The following is a 26,860-nucleotide window of genomic DNA, read 5'->3' as shown; positions in this document are numbered from 1 at the left end:
AATGCGTAGATTATTTCCTTCCGTGTTCTTCTTGAAATGACCGCGTGGCTAATCTCAAGACGGCCAACGAAAGAGCACACTTCCAGGGGCTTTTCCTCGCGGGTTTCCCGGCACTCGCAATCAGTGTGCTCGGAGGCCTCTTATTCCAACGCCTTACGTCCCATCCCTGTGTGCGTGTTGTCGGTTATGACCCGTGGAGGCGCTGTTGTGAGCGACCGCAGCGAGTGGCCTACTAGGGAGGAGGAGGGGACCGCCGGCAGAGGGCTCGCTTGACGGAGGGGAGGCAGCCGGGGCGGGGGGGCGGCGTGGAGGGGGCGACAGCGTGCTCGCCAGCGCTCTGGTCGGCAGTTGCTCCGTGTCTGCGCGAGGAAGAAGTGGCGGTTGCCTCTGGTGGTTTGTGCGCGGAGATTGCGACGTTGTGACTTCTACGAATGTGCCTCCCTGGCTCGCCATGATCACTGGATGAAACTTCCGGTGAGTTTTATTTTCGCACGGATTACTCGGAAATAATCCGGTGTAATTTCCCTCCGTACCTACTTGTGTCCACTTGTCTGGAATTGTGTCTCGCCAAACACTTGTCCTTTGCTGTCTGACCGTCCATGAGATTGTGGGTTTAGGAATTCCTTTCCTTGTTATGGTTGTCTGTGCTCTCCCAAGCATTAATGGTGTTCGGCGAAGTGTTGTTCCAAGTACTCCCTCCCTCGCTGAGCATCTAATTAGCATGCCAGCCCTCTCTTCCCTTCTTCCCCTGCCAGTATACATGTGTGTGTTTCGTGTGGGGGGATGAAGTGAGACTTTCGCTGGGGTTTTTCTTGTGTCATTCTGGCCTTAAAGAGTTCTGTTCCCTTAAATCATTCCATTCACAGAGCTCCCACTATTTCCCCATAGGTCGATATCTTGGTTGACTGGATAGGTGTCGTCGGGTGGCTACCTCATCAAACTCTTGTACTTGCCGTATGTGGCTCACCGCCTTCACACTAAACCCTCATTTCGTGCCAAATATATTCTCGTATTCTCTATCTAAAGTTATGTTTCACTTCTCTCATTTGAGTACGAATTGTGTTAACCTTTCGTATCTGTCATATTATGGTATTCTTCCGCAATTACGATACAGCACATATTTGGTTCAAATGTATATTTGCTTGAATAGTGAACTGCATGTCATGTCGACCCTTGTAAATAATAAGCCTTGCTCGCATGTTCTTGCGTTAGTGTTGATTTCTTTCGCGATGGCGACGCATTTGTTTTCAGCGCATGCGGCCTTTGTCGTTCGGCGTTTTAAGCTTGCGCAGCGGGAAAGCTTCGCTGGTATGAAATTTGCGAGCTTGGTATTTACATTTTTGCCTGTTACATGATTTTAGTGATTATTGGGTCTGGTATGGATGCGCAATTGATCGCCCTAAACGTCCATGTTTGATTCACTTTATTATGTTCAAACAAAGTAATGAATGTTACTTGTTAGTAAATTACTGATGTTGTTAAGACGACTATCGACATGCCGCCGAGGATAGGTTTTTGAGAATACGAGTTTTATAAACTCTGACTGTATGTATTTGCATTTTAAATCGCAATTGAGTAATCATCAGCGGATATCAAGTGCTGTTTATGCAGATAACCTTGCTCTTACCTTTTGATGACGAGAAAGTGATGGTTTGCCCGAGTAATGTAGTCGAAAATGAAAGTAATTTTTGCTTTAAAAGTTCATTTTTTATAAATATATTTAGTATGTTATGAGGGACTTTATTTTAATTGAATCTTGATTATATGTTTCATTTCTTCTATTAAATGACGCACAACATATGTAGGTACGTGGGGAGATGTTTAAAGTTTCGCAAGGTCCGGTGCGTTGATACGCATTTGGCAGGGTAATGTGTGTTTTGTGTAAAATAAGAAAATTTCAATATATATTTCAGTAAGTTTAATTTAGAGTATACTTTTCCTCTAAGTAACATTCCGTTTAATTCCGCTAATTAAATCACGTTATTTTAAATTCTCATATTTTCACGAACTAAACCGTATTAAAAATGAGTATCATTTCACTAAATTATGAATGGTGTCTGAAGGGTTTCTCTCATTTTAAATATTAGCTTGTAAATGAGTTGATGACATGTTTGCCCATGGTTTACAAGTGCGGGAAATTTGCATGGGATCGCAAGGATGACTCTTTCGCTCCAGGCCTCTTGCCTGCTTGATAGCAGTCGTCTCGATCGGCGGTCCAGAAACCAACTTTCACATTATTCCCTCGTAATTTACGTAAAGACGCGTCTTGTTCGGCAATATTCAGCAGGTGTAAAATGTTTTGTTGAACGTTTGTTGAGAGAGGTTTGCTATTCCCTTTATATTTGGGAAATTATTTTCGTATACCCATCGCTAATATAGCGTGTGTGACGGATACTTTAAGATGCCATTTCGTGTTTTTTAGTGCTTGATGACAAGAGTGACGAAGCGTGATAATATGCGTTGTGAAAGAATCGAAGTGGTCCTTTTTACCACCCGAGGACAGGTGGCTAATCGGGGCTCTGGAAATTGGTGGTAGAGATCTTAAGGGCCAGATTCGCCACCGGCCTATTGTCGTTGTTGACGCCTGGGTTGGCAGTGGAAACAAGAAAGTTTGAAAGAGGATAGTAAAAGGTCGATAGTGATGGTCATCGATGGTGAGGAATTCGATATTGTAGCATAAATATTGGCTATAGTTCATGAATCGTTTTTCCCACACAATCCTTTCTATCGCCCATTTAAAATTCAACGGTTAAAGTGAAACTTAGGAAAAATATTATGATTTTATAATTTTTGCATTTTTGTTATACATTTAGTTGGGTCCAAATGAAATTCTCGCTTAGTTTTCCAGTGATCTTTTATCCCTTGTAAGCCTGTGATAGAGATGAGAATGATGAGTTAGCGACGTGTGGGAAGGGAAATATTGGGCACATTGGACCGAACAAAGATTAGCGAAAGTGGACAGAGTTAAAAAATGGCTTATGTGGTTTTTAATGGTGTGCATTTAGTGTCTTATTGGAGTGATTTGTGTCTCTTGAGTTCACAAAAAGCCCGCATTGCCCGGTGTTAAGATGATGCCCTTCTCGGTTGCTATGGTGAGCTACTGCTACCTTTCTATGATTGCTCATTGGTATGTTTTCGACTTATCCAAAATAGAAAAATCTGGGAAACTTACCTAAAAAGGTTGTTATGGTGAGCAGTAGGTTATCGTAACGACCATGTAAGAAAAGCATGGCTATCTTTGGACTCTAATGTTCCGCTGCTAAAATTGTAACTGTCGCCAGAAATCTAACCACGGTGTGGGAGGTCCGCACCAGTTCCCAGTAATAATTTACTGACGCACGAAACGGCCAATTGAATCGCGGCAGTGCACTGATATTAAGTCCTCGAGGAGAAAAAATGACCGCCGAAATCGTTTCTGCTAAACAACTGCTCAGCATAGCGCGAAAGCCACTGAAGTGCGTCTCCCGTGCCCTTCGGTCCTTTCGACCTTTGAAAGACGAAATCCTCAATATTGGGCGAGGCTTGGGTCGGACATGCAGCCGACTTGTGACCAAAACTTCGGGCGAAACGTTCCTTCACTCCAAGATTCGTCTCGGAATGAGATTCACGGGGTAGCTCCTGAATGAATATCGCAATCGTCGTGGGTGAAGGGTAAGGATTAGTTATTGCGATTCGGGCACATTTTTGCAGAAACATTTCAAGCCAGTCCGGGGGGGGGATAGGGATGGTGCATGCTGGAATGAATGAGGTGCGGGTGGGGGGGGGAGGATATCAATCGTCCACCCCCGCAGATTCCCCCGATCCGCGCGTTGGCAGGCACAGGGGGGAGGGGGTCTTTCGTCCTCGCACGCAGCGGTGTGATTGCCGCAGATCCCCTTGCCAGTCATTTCCTTTGAAGACAGCTTCCCGTGTCCCCGTGTGCACCTCGGGTCGTTTCCATTTGTTCATTAATTCGACACCCGTCACCTTGAGGTGCCCTGCTCTCTTGCGCTGCCTTCATTTAGGCGTGCGCAAGCCGATGCTCTGCTTTTCGGCCAGTGGATCTGTACACGTTTCTCGGAGGTGCTGTTGTCGGCCCCGTTCCCTTCATTCCTGTGGCCGCGGCCAGGGTCCAGGAAAAACGCGAGAACAGAAGATCTCTGTAAATATAAAAAAGAAATGGTCGTGAAGCAACGAAAGCGAGATGGCCGAGACCGTAAACTTGATTGGCACCAGGTTTGTTTGAAGGGGGGGGGGGAGGAAAATCAAAGTCACAAGATCGGGGAAGAATAGGGAGCACACACACCAGATCACTTGGGTGTGTTTGGTCATCAATCGTGACTCACGCACATCTCAATTACACGCGAAAAGGCTAAATTAATAATAATAACAATTAAAACAAACTCACAACCTTTCGACCACAAGGGTATTTTAAGGAATAGCAGTCACTCTCGCGAGTCGCATTCTCACACACACACATATTCAGGGTTTGCAAGGATATCTCCCATGCCGGAGACCCGTTGTACTCACACAGGAATAAAAAACAATAAAAATTACAAAAAATGAGTAAATAATGAAAACTTCGTTGCAATTTTCCACAGTTAAAACTTTATTGCCGACCATGGTTTCGATACACTGTATCATCATCAGGTGAGGAAAAGTACAAGGAGAAGGGATATATGTACCAAGCTACAAGAAGGGGTGGCAGGGGAGGAAAGAGCGGGGGGAAGGGGGGTTTGTCATGAAGAGAAAGGCAGAAACCTCACCTGATGATGATACAGTGTATCGAAACCATGGTCGGCAATAAAGTTTTAACTGTGGAAAATTGCAACGAAGTTTTCATTATGTCTCGATTCCACAACATCACGCCTGACTCTTCACTTTTCGTAAGAAAAATGAGGCCCAAGTTCCCGTTTGCAATCACTTGAGTGTGTTCGACCTTCGTGAATCGCACTCGCTCAGGGTTTACAAGGATTCCTCCCGTGCCAGGGACCCGTCGATCAACAGATGAATGCAAAATAATAAAACGGATGTAAGGAAACAGAGAGAACTTACGTAAACACGAAATAACTCACCTGACACCAGGTGTTTCGCCTCACTTCTCAAGAGATAACTTCTCACCTACGCTGAGTGAATCGTACAACCAGCGCGATGAGCACCTCCCGGTTGTGGGCAGAGTGGTGGACCTCTTTAAGGGTTGAAACTCACACCCGGATATTGTAACGAAGGCTGTGTTCTTCTTCGTCTAAACGTTGCAAACCCTCCAACGTCGCAAACACTACTTGTACGGTGGATTTGGAATTGGTAAGGGAATCGAAGGTGTGGTGTACTCTAATTCGCGTTATATGCCCATGAAAAAATCAAACAAGGGCCTGTAATTGAGAGTTGTTTTAATGCAACTGACTCAAAGTGGTGAGTGCAGCAAAAAGTGTAAACTGTACTGCGGCATGCGGACACTCGGTGCTTGTTTCCTGCATGTACGAGTATTTCTTATCAAGCACTAAGATCATGTACAAAAATGGCAAGAAATTGGGTTGCCCATGTGAACAAATTATCTTCCAGGACGCATCAATGTCAGCGAAACAACGGATCTCTCTCTCTCTCCAGACGTGCCTTGCGACGCGACAGCGCTTTGACCGGCGCACAGAATTGCATGCTGATTCAAACAAGTGGTCGAAAGGTTGCTAGGCGACAGAATTATTCGGAGGCGAAATTGAAAACCATTTGTATCGTTATGATAAATGCCTCGATTTGAATGGCGACTATGTAGAAAAATAGTTTGATAATGTGCCTTTCAAATGCATATAATGAAACTTGGTCTTGTCAATAGGTTCACATTTCATTTGAAAACAGAAAGCTCCTTTCTGGACAGTACTCGTGTATTTGTACAAATACAACTGCCGGAGGCTGAACCCAAACTCCTCATTTGAAGGTTTGAAGACTATTGCGTTCAAATGTCATGCTAAAATACGTTTGAAACGACCCGGTTTCGTGCTGAGGTTTGTGGAATGTTCCCTTTGCAAGATTCATGCCATATATGTACATACATGTAAGGGGAACGCCCGTAGCTATGTACATATATAGTGTAATTCAACGAATTAAGGTTTCATATTTGGACGTCAGCGCCCCGGAGACCCCCCCCCCCCCACTACCCCGCGGGCACTTCTCCAGGATGGCCCCTGAAGGCGGAGACCAACGTGACGCGATCTATGGAGCAACCGCTACGAGGGTTGCTATTTATATTTTGTGCATAATAATGAAAAGTTTTTTATTGTAGAAAATGGTTTTGTTGTTTTTCGAAGTATTCTCCTCGATAATCAATACACTTTTGCTCGCGCTCGAACTAATTTTCGTAACACTTTTTCCACTCCGATTGAGGTTCCTCCAAAGTATGGTTTTGGAATGCATCGGCGGCTTCTTTTTGGCGCCGAAAAACGTTGGCCACGCAATTTTTTCTTGATAAAAACGGGAATAAAAAGAAGTCATCATTTGGTGCTAAGTCAGGGCTGAACGGAGGGAGGATGACCCATCAATTCGGCGTTTTGGCCAGTCAGATAGGTATGAGTTGTTTCAGCCGATCTGTGAGAGCTTGCCCGTTGTCATGATGAAGAATGATGATCCTTCGTTGCCTCGTATTTATTGGCGATTGGTCAAAAGGCCAACGATCTCCAACTATTTGTGAGGTAAAAACCGCGTTGTATTTGCGACGACGAACTATCAAGCGTCCGTCCATCCCCTTGTCCGTCGCGGTCCACCCGAGGCCCTCCTCATTCGACCCCCCCCCCCCCCGGGACCCACTCTCCGAGGTGTTATCAACAATTTCCCGCAAATGTAATGTGCAGCTCGAGAATTAATTCACGTTTAAAATTAATTCTTCCTGCATAATCCTCAAATATATAAGGAGAACTACTGTGCTTTTACTGCGGTCTCATCACTAATGACCCGTTTTGACGTCGTTATGAAATCATAAAACTCTCTCGAACGCTCCAAGCGTTTTAGTCGTCAATCGACCTGGTCGATTGTCGATCACATCGAGTAGAATATTAGTGTCGACTCAGTTTCAAGTTTCGCCTGGATTACGGACACGGGAACTAATATCGCAGCGTGGAATAGTTTTATTCAAGACGGTCGGAATACAAAAAGTTCATTCATAACTCCTTAACGGCTTAGAATTGGATTTTTATAGCTTTAAAACTTCAATTAAAGGTCCATCCATGCCTTGCGAGAGTGGCTTCAAATTGTAAATCCGTGATAGTAAATAAATATTTTGGTGCGCGTGAAGAAGGTTTTCTTCGTAGTCCGTTAGGGGGGACTTGGAAGGATTAATTACTTACGAGGATGTTTTGAGTTGTCCAAGTGCAAAAGGGGAATATGCATAAAGGGGTCTTGAAGAAATATGTACTTGCCTAATATGCTTGAGGATGGTCGAGGCGGTTCTTCAGCCGTCGCCGCTTCTCAACTCCCAGCTTTTGTCGATCTTGCCTCTCCGCTCTTATTTTAGTCCTCTTTCTCAGTGACCTCCTCAATTCCTTACTTCCAACTTTTCCTCCTCAAGGGAAGTCCTCTCCTGACACAGAGAGGACTTCACTTCTAAACCTTCGTCGACCACATCCGAGCGTCCATTCTCCTCCAATGGCGGTGCTCGGCGATTTCCGTGATTGCATCCTTTTTGGGCTATTCGAATTAGTTTAATTTTCAAAGTTATCCCGGGCATTTAAATGTCCAGTTAGTTTCAGAGAAAGAGTTCTTGCACTAGCGCAAACCTCTCATCGCGCAAAATGCCAACATTAATTGGAGAAACTCTTTTAATCAGTTCCAAAGAAACTGCGGGAGATGCCGCAACAGTAACTTTTAACGGAGTCATCCGCTAATGTGCATTTCAATGCAACAATTTCAGAGTGTAAAAATCATTCGCCTTGACTGGGATTCGAACCCAGATCCCTCAATATCCGGTCGAGTGCTTTAGCCACTTAAGCTACCGAGGCGTCCTCTTAAACTCTGAAATTTTGGGGCTTTTAAAGGAACTAGATGTTGTGTCGAAATACCGTATATACAATGTCACATGCATTCGTAGTCTTGCGCGACGCGCCATAGTCCACGAGGATAAAGCCAACTTTAAACACTTATGGTGTTTATACTTTGACAAATTCCAAAGAAACTGCGGGAGATGCCGCAACAGTAACTTTTAACGGAGTCATCCGCTAAAATGCATTTCAATGCAACAATTTCAGAGTGTAAAAATCACATTTCGTCACAACATCTAGTTCCTTTAAAAGCCCCAAAATTTCAGAGTTTAAGAGGACGCCGTGCTAACTTAAGTGGCTAAAGCACTCGACCGGATATTGAGGGATCTGGGTTCGAATCCCAGTCAAGGCGAATGATTTTTACACTCTGAAATAGTTGCATCTTTTAATCAGTGTTAAAAACGTCGACACACATTGCTAAATTAAAGTGCCCACATCGAAATGTTGGCAGCCCCTCTTTAATAATCACTCCCCTTTTCCTTGCATAAAATTTCCTACTTATAGGCATATCCTTTTAAACTAATTGCGGTCACCATTCCGACGCATTAGGTTTTAATTCAAAATTTTCACATTACCTGCTCCATGTGGAACGTAGAATATCTGGTTTCGTGTTCGCCCAGGGATTAGTACTCTTCGTGATGTATTTTTATTTCTTAATGTACAAGCAGTTCATCTGACTATTTCTTTCTTTTTAGTCTAAGAAGCTTTCACGAGGAGGAGGGAGTTGATGAGAGGGACGTTGAGTAAGGATATTAAGAAAAGACTCGTAAACACTTTGATATGGAGCGTAGCTATGTACGGTGCGGAAACGTGGTCATTAAAGCAGGAGGATAGACGTAGACTAAAGGCTTTTGAAATGTGGGTTTGGAGAAGAACTGAGAAGGTGAAATGGACAGAGAAGAAAACAAATGAGGAAGTACTTGGTATGGTGGGCGAAGAGAGGGGTTTGTTAGGAGAAATCCTATGGAGGCAGGAAAAATGGATGAAGGGCGTGTTGATCGGCGTGGGAGACTCGTAAACACTTTGATATGGAGCGTAGCTATGTACGGTGCGGAAACGTGGTCATTAAAGCAGGAGGATAGACGTAGACTAAAGGCTTTTGAAATGTGGGTTTGGAGAAGAACTGAGAAGGTGAAATGGACAGAGAAGAAAACAAATGAGGAAGTACTTGGTATGGTGGGCGAAGAGAGGGGTTTGTTAGGAGAAATCCTATGGAGGCAGGAAAAATGGATGAAGGGCGTGTTGATCGGCGTGGGATGTTGAAGACTGTAATTAAGGGGAGAATGTTAGGCAAACGGGGAAAGGGAAGGAACAGGATAGGGATGTTGGACGGGATGAAGGGAGGAAGAAAGTACTCAGAGATGAAGAGGGACCTGATGTAGAGTAGGATGCTGGATTTTGTGTTTTGTTAGGAGTCAAAAAATATTTATTTGGCAGTTGTACCCATCCAAAATCTTAACTGGTAGATTACCTATAATAATCCTTGAAACATTTGCTATAGTGTTTCCACGTCTTATGGGAGGGGTTTTGAGCCACGGTGGCGATTCGGCGATGCATATATTAAGCGATCCTCGGCACTCGCCGCGTGCTCGTTGTCCCACCCCCCTGGTCTGACCCCCTCCCCCCATTTCCTCCCCTCCCCGTGTGCCCACGAGCGACAGTTGGGGCGTGGAGGAGTGAAGCCCGCCGCTGGGCCAAGTGCCTCCGATTTCGTTTTCATTCTGTAGTGTCATCTTAGGATTCGTAGTATGTAGATAGCGTTTCGAATCATCCCCTCCTCTGCCGCTCTTCCACTGCGCCCACATCGGCCCGTGATTCTTCCTTCGCCTTACATGGTGCCATCCGCAATGGTCTCCGGCCAAATTTCGCCACTCCAGTTTCTCACCCGTCGGCTTGTTCAATAGCTAGTTTGCAAGAAATCTCTCTTGATGCGAAATCTCTCGCTCTCTCTAGGGTTTTGACATTCTCCATTGGTTTCCCGTCCAAATTTGACCGGACCACAGTTGTATTTCTTCCGTCCGGGGTTGAAGAGGGTCAGGGGCGGTGTGTCCCCCGGCGCGCCCCTGATTTGCGAGGATGCCACGCCGCGGGTTGGCCGAGTATCAATCCGGGCCACGTGCTCAGCCTCGCTTCGACCGCCCACTCTCTCCGGAAGGGCGCCGATCTCGAAGGCGGCCGTCGCCTAGGGCAGACTGGGTTCCCCTTCCTCGCCCCTTCGGAAAGTCGTTGTCCGCTCCTTACTTTCGGGAACGTGTACGCTCGTGTAAAAAGAGGTCCGGGAGGATCAAGTATTATGGCTCCACAGCTGCTAGTGTACTGAATTGAAAACTTGATGTAATTGGATTGGTGGCGTGTATCAATTAGCCTGTTGGACAATACGTCCGGCTCATGAGAACTGCAGATACATGCACTTCGGTTTCTAAAAAGGTTACATCTCTCTACATGTACGAAATGAGCTGTGGGTAATGAGGAGGAAAATAACTAAATCTAGATTAGGTAAATACATCAGGATAATATGAATGAAAAAATGGAAATACTTTTCCCCATCCTAAGCCTTACATCTTCAATCAATCGGTTCTTCACTCAATCCGTCAAAATTTACTTACATGATATCTCCTACTCTAATTGTAATGACATTAAAATACGTATGATAAAAATGAGATATGACCACGTTTAATGCTAGCATTATTAAGATTGAGGAACTTAGAAATTGAACGAGGAAATTTGTGAATTTTCGATTTAACATGGAAGTTATAAAGGCAGACTTATAAATACTTTACTATCCAAGAATATTGATTACCACCATATTCAGCGTATTTTTATTCTTCGCCCGTGATATAACTGCTCACGTTATGGGATCGTGGATTTTCGCGGCGTTCAGATGAAAGACTCTCCATTCTCGGGATGTCACCGCGTAGGTTGTTTCTCTGACAACGGTTTCGCCCGTGTTTCAACGAGCGTCTTCAGGTCTAAGTGCTCACGTATAGTATCACATCTTGGTTTGTTCATGGAAAAGCAAGAAAGGCTGAGAGCTTTTCGTATCTGCGGTGGGACGGTTGCGATGCGAACGGGAGCGTATCTGCAAGGCCATATTTAACAACTATTACCATAAAACCATCGTGGAGACTGTTTATCAACCATGTGTACTCTCGCTTCTCTGTTTGAATTAGTGTTAACATAAGATAACGTCGGACTTCTGGAACTGTGGGTGTTCATGTTCCCAGGTTTATGGAGAACTAGGGCGGACGGAATGATTTTGAGAAGACGGTGGGTGAGACGAATTTAAAGTAAAAATGTTAATTCCTCGTCTTCATGTTGCATTTGAACGTCAAAACTCTGTGATAATATGTTTACTCAATTAAGTTTACGAAAAAATCTTCGTCATTTAAATGTTATATTGTGACTTTCTGGCAATATGAACGTAAAATTAGCATATACTTGTGTGTTTCTGTGCATAATATATAATGAGATGGTATATGAATACATACACACACACACATAAGGTAAGACCTGCGACTGAAACCTTTCCACAAATTGATTATTATTTTTTCAATCATTGTGGAATGTTTATTTTGTGTAAAAAACTGGTGAACCGTTTAACCGCTGCTATAAACTATGTTTATAGACGTCTTTTTACTGCTGTCAACTATATTTCTCGCTCAATCAATAAGTCTTAGGCTCTCTTTCTTTTATCCAATACGAAAAGGTTAAGGTCGTTTGAAGTATTTGAGCGTCGTAGACAGTCGAGGTTGAAGTTCTGATGGCTGAAGCTGAAGTTCCTGGGCAATTTCCTTCAGGAGAAGTGAAGTGATCGGCGGGAGATGGTCCTCGAGCAGCCGAACGTCATTTGGTTGACCTTCGGTGTCTCTTCTATTTTCCACATTTTGGATGCACTCTGTGCGATAGTTGGTCGGGGGATGACGTGGCTAAGAGATGGTGGTCATTGGCATGTACGTCTGGTCAGATGCTAAGGAACGAGAAGCGAATGAAAGTGGAAACTTGCCACCCGTGTACCGAGAGGATATTAGGTCACACCCAACCGGTTGACAAACCGGTCGCGTATGATGTAATTCTCGCTGTTTAATTCTCATAAAGTCCACTACATATTGAATATGTCCATTTGCACAAAAAAACGTGAACTTTTTTCGCACTGTTCACACGTGCCTTTGTATTTGATATTTAAGTATCCTGCAAGCCACCGCTAGAGTGTGTGGCAGGGGGTGAATACACGCCAGACTTATTTTGCCCCTAATATGACTACCGCGGAGGGACATTGTTATTCCGATCCCTTACATTCCTGGAGAAAATGAAATCATACATCTATCTCATCCTCATCTCGTGGATTAGGATGGACCTCATCTCGTCTGCCGTAGTACGATAGGGGTGATCATTAATTTTCAACATCACTGCTTAAGAGATGTCCTTCCAATTTATGCAATATTATTTTGCTATAACTCTATTACTACAGTACTATATTGCGGTAACTTCCTGCGTATGATTTAGGTACACCAAACTTGGGTAAATTTAATTCTAGAATGTAATATTTTATCCCAAATGCTATAGTTTCAATGTCCAAATCGCAGGATTTTTTTCCCTTCCGGCGTGTGCGAATACCTTTCGTCAATAAGTCCCCGCGGTGTTTCACTCTTCTTCACTCGACCTTCGAAGGTGGGCATGACATGATTTTTTCAAACTTTTTTACGGCATTTCTTATCTATCATTTCCATTTATCGCTTTCTCACTCCCAGAGAATGGAACCAAAATACCTTTGATAAATCGAATGGCGTAAACATTGATTTATTGCTACGAATAAGTTTCATTAGTGTCGGATGAATTCGACGGATGCTTTTATCGTCTGGCCCACTGATACTCTCTGCTTGTTGATTGTTATTACGTATTCCGTTGCGCAGTTCGCATCTTTCGCAATAATTATTAAACGTCATGATATTCATTATAATTACATAGCTGCCCTGCAAGCCACCGCTGGGTGATTACTTAATTTGGCATTTCAAAATAGATCACTATTGGCCGAAAAACTGGCACTGATCCTTACAAGTATTCGTTTGTTCAAAATGCCATTGCAATGCTAATTTTCATTGAATATATCAGCGGATGTGAAGTCGAGAGGGTCATTTGAGGTCACCGGGTAATCTCAAATGCGTGATGTGAACCGCGTAAGCTGTGCTCAGGATGTCACACACTTTATGAAATCATGTGTCAAAGGAATTGTTTTTTCTAGGTTTTCCGGTTTCACTTGCCTCGGTCGGGATTTGCAATTTTCCACATTATACCCTCACTTGCTCTCAGGGGGGGGGGGGAATTGGAGCCCGCGGTTCGCTGGATGGCCGGCGCAACACCTCGACTAACGGGGTCGCCTCTTTGCGCTGGTTCTCTTCTGAAATTGGTGCACGCCGCAGAGATAGCGAGAGGGAATGCGGGCGGCCAGCACACACACGACCCAATCAGCAGTCGGTCGCGTATGAAGCCATCTCAACTCGGGGTCTTATTTCTGCTTTCCATGTCCTTGGAATTCACAATTTATGAAGTCGTATCGAGGTAGCGGTTGGTTTACGGCGAAAGTTTTCGGTCGTATGAATTACCAGCTGCTTTACGGGTTACCTCCGCATCCTGGCGTTGTAAATGGTGAAGTTTCGACTGTCTAACACTGCTGAAAACGTCCCGTCGGGTCAGGCTGAAAGCGCCACGTCAGCCTGACCCGACAGGTCATCTTCAGCAGTGTAGGCAAGTGAAACGTGTCACCATTTACAACATCAGAATGCCAACGCGGAGGTAATTTCGTGTTCAGTATTTTCTTAGTACTTTGCATTCCCCCGCTAGGATGAGTGGCAGGGGTTGAATACAAACCAGACTAATTTTGACCCGAATATTTTTACCCCAACCGCGGTCGGACAATGTTGTTCTGGTCCCTTAACGTTCGTGGAAAAAATGACATCTTGAATCAATCTGATCTACTCTTAATAATTTCTTTAGTTTTATTAAAATGATCTCGCCCACTGCAGTACGATGGTTAACCACCATTGACCAAATAATGTGTTTTCGAAATAATCGCTAGAGAGAAATCCCTTAAACTTATAGTATGCAGGAGATTTAATCTTAAATTTACTTTCCTTCTCTCCTCGGTGAGTGATTCCCAGCTTAGTTGCCCTAATATTTCGCTTGCGCTGCTAGGTTTATCATAACAGCATTTTAAAACTCTGTGTTGTAATGGACCCATTATGGTGACCCGTAACCCATCCTAGTCGCTGATTAATTCCATTGCACGACGCTGCATGACACTTTTTTGAGAGATATTGTGACATCTCTTAAGACGTTTCAGGCGCGCGAAAATATTGTTCACGCCTGCCAATGAGCATTTAAATAAATCGTTTGGAGATACAGACTAGTTGTTGACTTCGGATCAAACTTAGCAGTAGTAGTATTTAGGGGAGGCGACCGACAGCTGAGGTCATCTGCGCCATTAGGAATGGATGGGAAAGGATGAAGGGTGGAGGGAAACCCGGCGTCAGCATTAGCCTAATCTTGATAACGAAAGCTGCCAAGGGGTCCGAAGTTTAACGTCCCATCCGACGGACGTCGTACTCACTCAAAGTGCTCTCCACAAAGCACCAACTCAAGGAGGGATCGGGGTACCGCTCTGAAAAATATTTGTTGTCTCCAGGATTTGAACCCGGGGCCTCTCGGTGGGAAGCCTGTACGCTGGCCACCGCACCATCCCTATTCCCCCGAATCAACCTTAGAACTGGCGTCGGTTGAATGTGAGTGGGTTCTCCGTGGTGTGGTTGCGAGGGCAATCGTTATTTTATCTCTTACGTTAATGTATTGGGTGGAATGGATGGATACTCGAAAGGGGACTGACTGGTTGAAGGAGAGAGTTTAGAAAGCGAGCGATTGATTCTGCTGTGCCGTGGGGGTGTCGGAGGAGAGTTCATGGGGTGGGCGCTGATCTTATGACCGTGGCGAGGAGACAAGCTAGTTCTTTTAAAGAAATATCCAATCATAGTTTCTTGAAATAAAATGTTCATATGGAGTTGTATCATGCATTGTCGTGATTTTGCATGGAACTTTTTTTTATTTTTCAATGCATGTTGAGATTGCTTAGAAATTTCTTTTTATGATTTTATTTTTTTCCACATTTTGTCCCTCTCAATTGCCTAAACCAAATCGTGTGCAATAAAGTGGAGAGATTAAGTGTAGAACTGATAGATTTGACTTTTCACGTTTTCCACGGACGAAGAAGTGATTAGAATAATATTGTCCGACCGCGGTAGGGGTAAATATATTCGGGTCAAACTTAGTCTAGTGTGAATTCACCCCCTGCCACACACCCTAGTGGTGTGCCTTGTAGAGTACTAAAAATATCAAAAATATCCCCCCTCGCCCCCACCTCCCGCCACGGACGGAATCTCCTTGGGGAATGGGAGGGGAGGAACACGTCACCTTAAGTCACCATCATCTCTCAATAGGTATAATCTCAAAGTGCGTCCGGAAGTGTCGATCTCTTACTCTGCCCTCAAACATATGTGCTTCCATCATTCTCCATTACAGTTGGTGTTATCTTGGGAATATTTTGGTGAATTCTCACTTTATTTCATGTTTCATTCAACGTGATTTCAAAATGTCCATCGATCCTTTGTTATGTATAAAAAAAATCACTTTCGATTAAAGAAATTAATATGAACATTCCCATTTGTCTCTATTTTTTTATCACGGAATGCCTTGGAGAACGCGAAAGGAATTCGCCTCTTTACGGGTGACTCCGCAGCAAAAGAGAATACACATGAATGATGTTTGTGGAATTCAGTGAAAATCAGAAAAGGCAACATGGAGACCTTCGCCCCCGCATTTTATTCTTCGGAAACCCCATGAGAATTGTTCTCATCGCTCCATAAAAAATTCTCACCATTGTTCTCCTGTATCTTCTCCAGTTCCAAGAAGTTCCTTTTCCTTTCCAGAAGCTTTCACTGTTGGCGTTTGGTTTTTCTGGAGATACACGCAAAAACTATGTTATTTGAGACGAGTCCACGTTGAGTTGAACTGACTGCGAAATCGAACTCAGGAAACTTGGAGTAGTTGCGGCTGAGGAAATATTTCCGTTCTTTTCGCTCCGTTGTTCGGCGAAGGGAAGATGGGAAGTTTCTTAGGCTCGCTGCAATTGGCGCGTGTGTGTGTTAAATGAAAACTACCCGCTAAGTATCCACTCGCTTTAAGTACTCCTGTACGCGCAATAATTGAAATAAAGGGATCAGAATAACATTGTCCGACCACGTTAGGGGTCATATTCGGATCGAAATTAGTCTGGTTTGTATTCACCCCCTGCCACACACCCTAATGGTGGCTTACATATTCCTAAAATATCAACATATAAAAAAATACGGAATTCGTCCTCTCAGATCTACCAAAATTCAAATGCAAGTACGTGTAGATGTATAGATGCAGTGGTGTGTATGAAAATGCTTCCGATCCCTTGCATACATTGGAAGGACGTCTCTTTAGCGATGATGATGTTGCAGATGTGTTATTTTACCCATAATGTTCTACGATAGGAGAGGTCATGGGAATAACATCAGAGAGATTACGTGTACAGCAGATAGATTTTAAATGTTATTTTTCCACGAACGATAGAATGACATTGTCCGACCACGGTAGTGGTCATATTCGGGTCTCAATTAGTCTGATGTGTATTCACCCCCTGCCACACGCCCTAGCGGTGGCTTTGCAGGGTACTAAAATATCTAAATATCTTTTATATATTTTCTTTTAGGTGTAAAATATCTTAAAGTTTTATTTTTAGATATCCAGCGATCCTTCCCTTGACATAGAACATGTCGTGAGAAATGTTGCCCGCCAAAACATCATTTTTTGCATCAAACTAGGAGCTCAGTAATCCTTTTCTACGATAAAATTGTTTCCGGCTCTATTATCAAATAGATCCAAAAAAACAGTCCATCTCCTTCTTTGATTAAGAGTGGGGTTTGTATATAATGTGTTCAAATACGCAACGTGTAGGTAAATTGTTGATTGCATTCTCGATCAGCAAGGTTTATTTTATATTTTTTTAATTGCGCCAGAATTAAGTCGTTCGTGTCCTTCCCTGAATTTCAACATTATATTAATAATTGCCGACTATTAGACGACTCTAACCCGTGATCTTAGAATTACGCGGCTGTGTAAGAGGTGCCCCCCCCCCCCCCCGCCCACACTATGTACATATATAATACGCGGGGGAAAATGTAGTGCGAAGGGAATTAAGCAGATGTCAAGATGAATTCCAGTCACACAAACCATTCTGACTCGACTAGCAAGCGGAGGAAGAATCATATCTGAGGAAATTATGTGATATGAACGAGGGAATTCCTCCGCACGCGGCGGGCATACGTTGCTGCACGCCGTCAGGCCGGAGAGGAGTTCACCTGAGGCTAAGGGTTGCCTGCGGTTCGACAGATCCGTAAAATACGTCCCTTCGAGGTCCTGCCTGAAGAGGGCAGGGCAGCTTTGTTTTGGTGTGCAGTTTAGCTGATCTCGGAGAAGTAAGAGGGCCGGCTGAAAAGTAATGCACACATGCTTGCAGACCGCAAACAAAAGCAAATAGCATGATCGGGTGAAAAGTGCATTAAAGTACAATTTTTAAGTTTCGAAATCATGTATTTATTTTTCAGCATAGTTACCGTTAAGGCTGACACATTTCTCCCTACGTGTGACCTGTTATTTCATTCCGTCACTGAAACACTCTTCCCACTTTTCTCGAATCCAGGACTTGACAGCTGCCTTTACCTCATCGTTCGAGTTGTAATGATTACCCTTGAGGTTTCTCTTGAGTTGAGGAAAAAAATAAAAATCGCAAGGCGCAAGAGCGGGGGAATAAGGAGGGTGTGGAATCGGTTTAAATTTCAGGTTTCGCAGAGCCTCTCCAGTTGCGCGCGAGGTTTGCGGACGAGCATTGTCATGTTGCAAGATTATTGGCGCCAGGCTGCCTTTAACACGACAAACGTCTTCCTTGGATATTCCAATATGGTTTTCGATACGCTTTTGAGTGATTCGCGGGTGATTTTGGATCAAATCTTAGACGAGTCTGTGATGTTAATCGTCTGTGGCAGTGATCGGACGTCCGCCGCGTGTTTCATCAACAATCATGGCTTTTCAATGCTCGCAACCACGAAATTTTACTACCCATCGATTTACAGTAGACCTATCAAAAGCATCGTCACCATAAACAGCCTTTGAACGACGATGAATCTCAGCAGGAGTCACTTTTTCAGCAGTTAAAAATTCGATGACAGCACGCTGTTTAACTCGCGTTGACATAGCACTAGAACACGTCTCCATACTTGCGCATCTCGAAATACTCTGAATGAATGAAACGACCTCAAACCTGCGCATGGATATTGAGGGGGAATGTTACTTCCACGTGTCATCAAGATTGCTTCTGAAGGTTCTGTTGTTAGTAGTCTACAGGCATGGGTGCATTAGTTTTCAGCCTACTCTCGTACCTGGCATCTCATTCGGATGACGACTGAAGTTGGACGTATTTGAAACTGAACAGCTGAGTGCTCCCGATGACACACGCCAACAATAAGAATCTTGTGTTACGTAAATAGATGGAGGTCCAGTGGACTCTGCTTAACAGGTGCTGGATTATCCAGATCGGGATCTGGCGTCAGGTGCTCCTTGGAGCACCACGAGGCAATGCATCGGACACATCCGTCGTGCTGCCCCTCTGGTCTGGAGGCAAGTGTCACGCCAATTTGGTGTTTCCGACACACTCGGCCGCCCTCCCGCCGGCGACCAAGTGCTTCCCTCGCCGCCACCCGCCCGCCTCGGCCCCTGCCCGGAGGGGGCACTTGTCTCCGGACGAGCCCGTCCTGTTGATGAATGCGCGCGCGTCCCGGAGGGTCTGTCCGTTGGGCTGTGGAAATTGCGGCGGTTGTGTTTCGTGATTCGGGTTGCGCCGTCTCTTTGGCTCCTCGTGATTGCCTCAGTCGACCGATCGGGTGTCGAAATCTTTCGCCCGACTCGTGTCCCCCGCCTCACAGTAGTAAATTCCCCGAGTCACACTTGGTGTTCCGGCAGGGGAGAGTGTCGGCCCCTCCTGGTCTCAAGGCCGTGGCGGACACAGTCTGACGCCGTGGGTAGGAAAGGACGGTTGCATTGCGCCGTCTCCATCCCCCCATCATCAACCCCCCCATTATCAACACCCCCATCCACCCGAAAACAACGCCGCGTGAGGTGGGTGGGTACTGAACCAGAAAAAGGCCGGTTTGTTTTGAATGTAACAGCGTAGGGGTTCAGAAGCGTAACTGAATTTGGTGCTTTGGGTATAGCGTGGGAACAGGACTGCTCATATCACACCTCGAGTACTTAGCATAATGCGAAAGATAAGAGACCTATAGACATGTTTCAAGTGGTCGAGTTGTCCGAGTGACGAGCGGGAAGGCTCTCTCCAGTTCTTCGATAGCTCGTGGTTCGCACTCCAGTGCCGATAGTGACCTCGCAATCAATGTTAACCGAAGAGAACCGACGACAGGAGAGACGGGCATTCATTAAACACTCGAATGCCATTTTGAGAGGACGGAGAGTGGCATCATTTCACATGTCCACGTGGGGTACGCAAGAAAACTTCGAGCAGTGCACGGGAGTGCACGGGGTGTTCCTATTGGTCAGCGTAACGACCGAAGAGCTCTCACTGATTGGTTGTACTTGGCTGATAAAAGTCATTGTGAACTATAAGATAATTGGCCAGATAAAGATTCTTTTACTCTTGCATTGAATTTGAACCGGTCTGAGCCGCCTCTTTGGATTCGTTTCTGAAAACGATTTATTTATGTTAAAACTGAACCACATACAGCAGTATCTTGCCAATTTAGAGTGGGGCATGTAACGACATACGAACGAGGACGCATGAGCGCAACAAAATCAACAAATATAAACAATTAGTAGCAATCGCGCATTAATTAGTGGGCGGGCACGAGCGCCGTCGTGAGCGTGTTCAATTCTAAGTCCGTGCCCCGAAATAAAAGTATAATATGGTGTTTTGAAATCCATTCATTGCCAAGTTGACCCTAAGGCACTCATTCCCTCTCATCTTGTGGCGCCGTGGAATGCATTGTTGCGATAGCGGGGCGTTTTTTGGATCTCCCAGAAGATCTCGCCTCTGCGAAGAAAACGCGAGACGACAGGAGTTTTCCATTTCATTCTCTCGCGAATCACGTAACACGCAATAACAAGACTCGCAATCCTTCCCCCCTCCCGCCCACCCGTGCGCCTTCCTTGGGCGTCGAGAGGACGTATGGGAGGGGGTGGGGGGCGAAGGGACGGGAGTCGTCTGCGGCGTTTTACTTCCGTTCACCTTGCGACGCGCGGCAATTACCTTTCGGGGAGGGGTGGGGGAAGCAATTGGGCTTAATAAATAGATAAAGAACGTACTACGGCCGAGTGCATGGAAAGAAAGTAAAACCCAAAGCCGTACACTTAAGGGCACTTATAGGTGGAATATAGAAGGGGGTGGGAAAGTTATTGTTTGGCGGGAAGCCAGAGGCCAGTGACCCGTCACTCAAACAAATGAAATTTAAAATAAATAGTTCTACCAATTACTCCCTTGATCAGGTATTTGCACACCAAATTGACCTTCACAAGTCGCAACCACACACACACGCAGGGTTTACGGGGCGGGAAGCCCGACGCCAGTGACCCGTCACTCAAACAAATGTAAAATAAAATAAAATAAATAGTTCAAACAATTACTCCCTTGATCAGGTATTTGCACACCAAATTGACCTTCACAAGTCGTCACACAAATTGGGCTTATTTGGAGTACCTATTTATGTGACGTCAGTGACATTACTATGTACATTTCGGCTATTGCCAACGCAATGGCCGAATATTCCATCACCCACGACCTCTCCTGGGTGAAACATTCGGAGAATATGTGTACAAGCTGACAAAACATTAGGATTTACTAGAAGAGCACTTGGTAAATGTGATGGAAAGGTAAAAGTTGGTTAGGTCTCATTTTGAGTATGCTACTAGCATATGGGATCCTCACGGAGTTGAATGGATTGCTGTATTGGATCGCGTGCAGCTTAGAGCAATATTAGATTTGTAAAACGTTGCTGTTATGATAAACTTAGTAGCATATCCAAAATATTAGGGAAGCTAGGCTGGGAATCACTCACGGAGCGAAGGTTAAATTACAGTCTCTTTAGCAGTGATGTTGAAAATGTATTATTATCCCCATCGTACTACGGTAGGCGAGGTCATGTCAATAAGGTTAGAAATATTAAGTGTAAAAGATATTTATTAAAGATGTCATTTTCCCAACGAACGATAAGGGATGAGATTAACATTGCCCGACCGCGGTAGGGTCATATTAGGGTCTGAATGGCTCTGCTGTGTAATCACCCCATCCCACACACCCTAGCGGTGGCTTGCAAGGTACTAAAATATCTGCATTTTACGTATAGGTATGGTGAAAAAAACCACTCGCCCGAGTCGCATTGTCCGATTCGGATGCGTGCGTGAATGCAGAAGCGGTGTGGGGGAATGGAGGTGGCAGTCGCGGGCGCTGGGGTGCGTGTGACTGCTGTCCTCGTGCACGTGGTGGGTTGGGATTGGGGTCACTGTTAGGTTTTCGCGGCCATCTCCTGCCCACTCCGCCCCCTCGGCCTCTCGCAATTGGGTGCGGGGGGAGGATGCGACGCGCAATATCCAAGAAGAGCGCCCGCTCCCCCACCACGAACCCATCCCCCCTTACCACTTCCATCAACATTACCCCCACGGGAATGCCTCCGAAGGCTCGACACATGCGTACTCTCCCCACCAATATTCCTACCTTTAACGACATTCACTCCCTAGTCACCAGTAAGATACGTTTATTTGCCGACGATGCGGTGGTTTACCGTGATATGCGTGAACCTGAGAACACAGAAATTTTTTCAGGTCATCTAAACTCTACAGGGTTCGTCCGGAAAATAAGTGTACTGAGCTCAGGAAAAAAAATTTATTACACATTTACATATCTTAAGCTAATATTCCTCAAAATAGGACCCTTGTGAGTCGATACACTTGTTCCAGCGGCGTTCCCATTCCTGGAACGCTCCCGCGAAGGCATCATCGGGAACCTCTCGAAGACACGTCGTCACGGCCTCTTTGACGGCGTCCAAAGTCCCGTATCGCGTTCCTTTCAAACTCCTCTTTATCTTCGGGAACAGAAAGAAGTCCGGTGGTGCCAAGTCCGGGCTGTAGGGCGGGTGCGGCAGCGTTGCCACGCCGTGCTTGGCCAAGAAGTCCGACACGACAAGCGCCTGTATATAACGCTAGTGCGACACTTGACAATTAGAATTTAACTTAAGAAAGTGCGCAGTCATATTTTTTTTGGAAAAGCAGCAATTCCCTCCTTAACGGTTACTGCATCGGTGAGACCGAAATGGAATGCGTTGACTGAATTAAATACCTAAGCATTACCCTCCATCACGACCTCTCCTGGGTGAAACGCATATGGGGAATATGTGGAAAGGTTAACAAAAGATTCAGTTTTATTAGGAGAGTATTGGGTAAGTTTCATAAAAAGGTCGAAGAGAAATGTTGTCCATCGTTGGTTAGGCCTCATCTAGAATATGCTTTAGAATGTATGGGATCCTCACGAAGTTGGATTGATTGCCGAATCGTATCGCGTGCAGCGCAGAGGAGCAAGATTTGTAAAACGTTAATATTACGTTAAACTTAAAGTACCGTATCCAAAATATTAGAGCAGCTAGCCTGGGAATCAATTAATGGAGCGAAGGATAAATTATAGATGGAAGCTCTTTGGTACATTGGAAGGAGGTTTCTATAGCAGTGATGTTGAAAATGTGTTATTACCCCCATCATGCCAAGGTACGCGAAACCATGTCTATAAAATTAGAGAGATTAAGTGTAAAATAAAATAGATTTAAGATGCAATTTGATCCACCAACGACAAAGGATCAATAAAGCGTTGTCCGACAGCGGAATGGGGTAAAAATATTCGGGTCACAATTAGTCCGGTGTGTATTAACCCTCTGCCACACACCCTAACGGTGGAGTTCAGGATTCTAAAAAAAATACTAAATTTAAAATCGCATGCAATATCCAAAATTTGGCTCCAAAAAAAGGGACACTATTATCTTATCACTTTTCCCTTTTCAATGAATTCTAATTTCCTGATGGCTTTCTCTCATATGTGCCGTATTTTGCTCCAGCCCGGTGTACGTAATGAGTTAGGGTTTACACCTTGATGAATGTAGAGTGCTGTCCAAGTTTGAAGTCAGATTGATTTGTTTTTCAAACGAATGGGGGGGGGGGATCATCCCACGTGCAACCGAGGAAGACGGGAGAGGTCCGAGGATCGCCATCGCTGGCGTTATCGATGCAAAAGTGGCGCCGATGTCCGCTCACCCTTCTCCACCCCCCCCCCCCTAGCGACGGGCGGGGATTGATCCGAGCCGGCCATCGGGCACACCAACGAAAGAGTGACCGCCGCGCGGAGAGGATTAATGCACTCTGTGCCGACACCAAGGGTCACGGTGGTTCGTCCGCCGGCGATCGCGCTGTGCCACGGCAGAGCGCCACTAGGTGTGCCGGTTGCTTGACGAAGAGTTAGGGCGCCTCCTCCGGCATAAAAGGCCAGTTTCTCAATTTGACAAGGGAAGTCGCCCTTTGTCTTTCCTCTTCGTGTTGTAGAGAGCTGGCAACTGTGATGCTGCATTCGTAAATAAAGATCTCGTATTTACACATAGGTTCTTTGGGCGTTTCTGTGCGTGTACTTGGCCTGGTTCCCGTTGAGGTCGCGGATTGTGCGATGGGAGAAAGGGCAGAATATTGGAATAATGAGCCCCTTCATTTGTACGTATTTTGATAATCGTGATGATTTTATTTTATCGGTGTGATGTGGGAAAACAAAATTATACGAAAAAATTGTTAGACGCACGCTGGTTCGTGAGAAATGATAACATTAGGAAATACCACAAAATGAAACCAATTCTTCAGATCCTCGCCGAAGTGACACACAAAATGGGCCGAAAATTTACCAAAAACACAAAAACAACGCACTCTGCATTGAAATCCACACGTTTAACATACCAAAGATAATTACCAACAACCACCTCAGTACGAAATCAGTCGTAGGAAACCGTTGGGTTTGGAACGACTCATACAAACCTCCCCGAGATAAATTGTCGGTCGGTCCTAATAATGCCTTGTTCTCTGACACCTCAAGTAAACTCAAAAGTTTTCTGTTTTTATTCAAATCTCTATCCTCGCTGGCTTCCGGTTTTTGCCTTACCAATTTAGGAGTTGTTAATCATGTTGGAGTTGTGTTTGAACTCCGTATCCGTGAAACAAGACTTCTGTTTAGGCGATTAAGAAATCCCAAATTGTTACTTTCGACACTGTTCTCCGTGCCATACAACTTGGCACATATTTATCGACGCCTTCAGCGGACTTGGCAATTAAGGATTGTGAGCCGTAAAAAATATCAGTAAGCGTATTTTTAGCCCGATAAATGGCCATTAATGGTCACATTTTATTCTCCCTTTTTCCTCAACTTCGCCGGGGAAATGAGGCTTACTTTGAATGCAGCGGAGACCTCAGTTGCTACAAATGCACTTGATGATCCCTGACGTAGAATTGCCTTTCCATTTATAATGCGAGTGAATAGTTTGTGCAGCTAAAGAATAGAAGTGGCGTGATGGGTGAATAAAAACAACAACATGGTCTGAATCAATATTCACGGAATATATATTCGTGTATTACTTGTTCTAAAAACATGTCGTGGTCGTATTAAAGTGTTCTTTGAGTCTTATGAAGAAATGTTTGTCGTACAATCTATTTTCCTATCTTTATGGGTGTGACATTACGTGTACTGAGACGCAGATTGCAGGTGTAACTTTATTGCGGAAATGGAAGGTATTAACTATTCGAATGCGCCGTCAATGGTGGCGTGTTCAAAGAACAGGAAAAACATTAAGAAAGTCGGAAACCGAGCGTTCTAAATTATTGAGTGACTAGTTTATTCCGTCGTACGGTCCGCCACAAGAATAGAAATAGGATCATGCAACCTATTTTTATCGCTAGGGTTTTCAAACATTCAAACTGTTTTGAATACCAACTTGAAACCATAGGTTACTCTTTGATACATGTTACCCTCCTCTCTAATCAATCGTTGAACGCCTGTGTCAGATTTCAGGGAATTTGAGGTCGGGAACAGCTCTCTAAACGGTTTGCCACTGTAAAAAAATCGCAATGTGGGCACCACACACAACGACTCCCGATTGAGCACACACTGCGACGACGACCTCTTTGATCCTCGCCGGCTGGCTCACCAGTGGTCAGTGTCCATTGAAATTCAGGAAGTGCCTTAACGAAATATACGAGGGTAGGCTGGAAGCTAATGCACGCATGCTTTTGCTTATAGACCACAACAAAAAAACAAATAGCAAGATCTAAGTATATCAAAGGACAATTATTAAGTTTCAAAATCTTATATTTATTTTTCAACATACCTGTAGCCATTGTTAAGGCTAACACATTTCTCCCCACGTGTGACTAGTTATCTCATTCCGTCGCTGAAAAACTCTTCCGACTTTTCTCGACACAGTCAAAAGAAGTTTCATCAACAATCATGGCTTTTCAATGCTCGCAACCACGAAATTTTACTACCCATTGATTTACAGTAGACCATTCAACAGCATCGTCACCATAAACAGCCTTTAAACGACGATGAATCTCAGTAGGAGGCACTTTTTCAGCAGTTAAAAATTCGATAACAGCATAGTGTTTGACTCGTGTTGATATAGCACTAGAACACGTCTCCATACTTGCGCTTCTCGAAATACTCTGAATGAATGAAACGAGCGTGCATGTTGAGGGGGAATGTTGCTTCCACATGCCACCAGGAGTTCTACTAAAGGTCATTTTGTTTGTGGTCTACAGGCATGTGTGCATTAGTTTTCAGCCTATCCTCGTAAAAAATACCCGATAGTGCGCCTGTATTATCCTCCAGCAAAATTTTTAACTGAATCAGAAAAGTAAATGACGCCCTGAAACTTTTTTTTTATATTTACGTCCCTGATTGCCTCAGCGCCACATACGTCATCATGTTGCACATTCGTCGCCCTCACGTCAGTGAGCATCCGAGAGTAATCTTTGCCTTTTCTTTCATCTTAAGCTGTGAATTGATTTCGCCGAGTGGCGCTGGAGACAACGGATTTCTCGCGAGGTAGTGGACGATGGCCTTCATCTGTCGCTCCACCACTGCTAGTCCCCCCGTTGGTGTTCCAAGTGACCCAAGGCACTTCCGGTCTCAATATCCGGCCACTCCTTATCGAGCCTTCTCCCTCCGCCCCCCATCATCCCCCCCCTCCTCCCATCCATTCAAATCCTCGCCGGCGAATCCAACCCCTTCTGCAGAGGTTGGATTCGCCGGCGGCGGCCCTCCCCCTCCTCCGACTCGGGGTCAGGAGTGAGACTCCTTCTCGACGGATACCACCGTTTGCAAGACGAACCTGTGTGCTTTCACAACATTTTCTGAAAATACTATAATCTATTGTAGGCTTAGATATCACCGTGATCTTAAAAGGGTTGAAATTTGGGTGAAAGATAACGCAGACCTTTCAGTGAGAATTATCCAAACGTTAAACATGTAAGTTTGAGCATACTATAATTTAGCAAATTAATTCCGTCTCTTCCTTCGTGAAAGGCAAAAAAAAACCCTTCGATAGACCCCTCGAAGGGAAGGAAGACGATGGGAGGGAAGAGCGATGCCCCCACGCTTGGATCCGCATGAGGATACGACGCCGGAATAATTGCTGTGTGGATTGAGGATC

The 26,860-nt window shown here is 44.8% G+C and overlaps 1 protein-coding gene across 1 annotated transcript in view; it reads left to right on the top strand.

Annotated features, from left to right (window-relative positions):
- The first annotated feature begins 360 nt into the window (after window positions 1–360).
- LOC139696104 (beta-1,4-glucuronyltransferase 1) overlaps window positions 361–26,860 on the top strand; it is a 140,097-nt gene continuing 113,597 nt past the window's right edge. The window contains exon 1 of the mRNA XM_071594707.1: window positions 361–474. The gene's annotated coding sequence lies outside the window, so the exon portion shown is untranslated. The remainder of the gene's footprint in view (window positions 475–26,860) is intronic.

Source organism: Hetaerina americana, unplaced genomic scaffold (assembly GCF_022747635.1).
Source record: "Hetaerina americana unplaced genomic scaffold, ioHetAmer1.1.p SCAF_1, whole genome shotgun sequence".
Lineage (NCBI taxonomy): Eukaryota > Metazoa > Arthropoda > Insecta > Odonata > Calopterygidae > Hetaerina > Hetaerina americana.
This window is presented reverse-complemented; position numbering and strand designations above follow the sequence as displayed.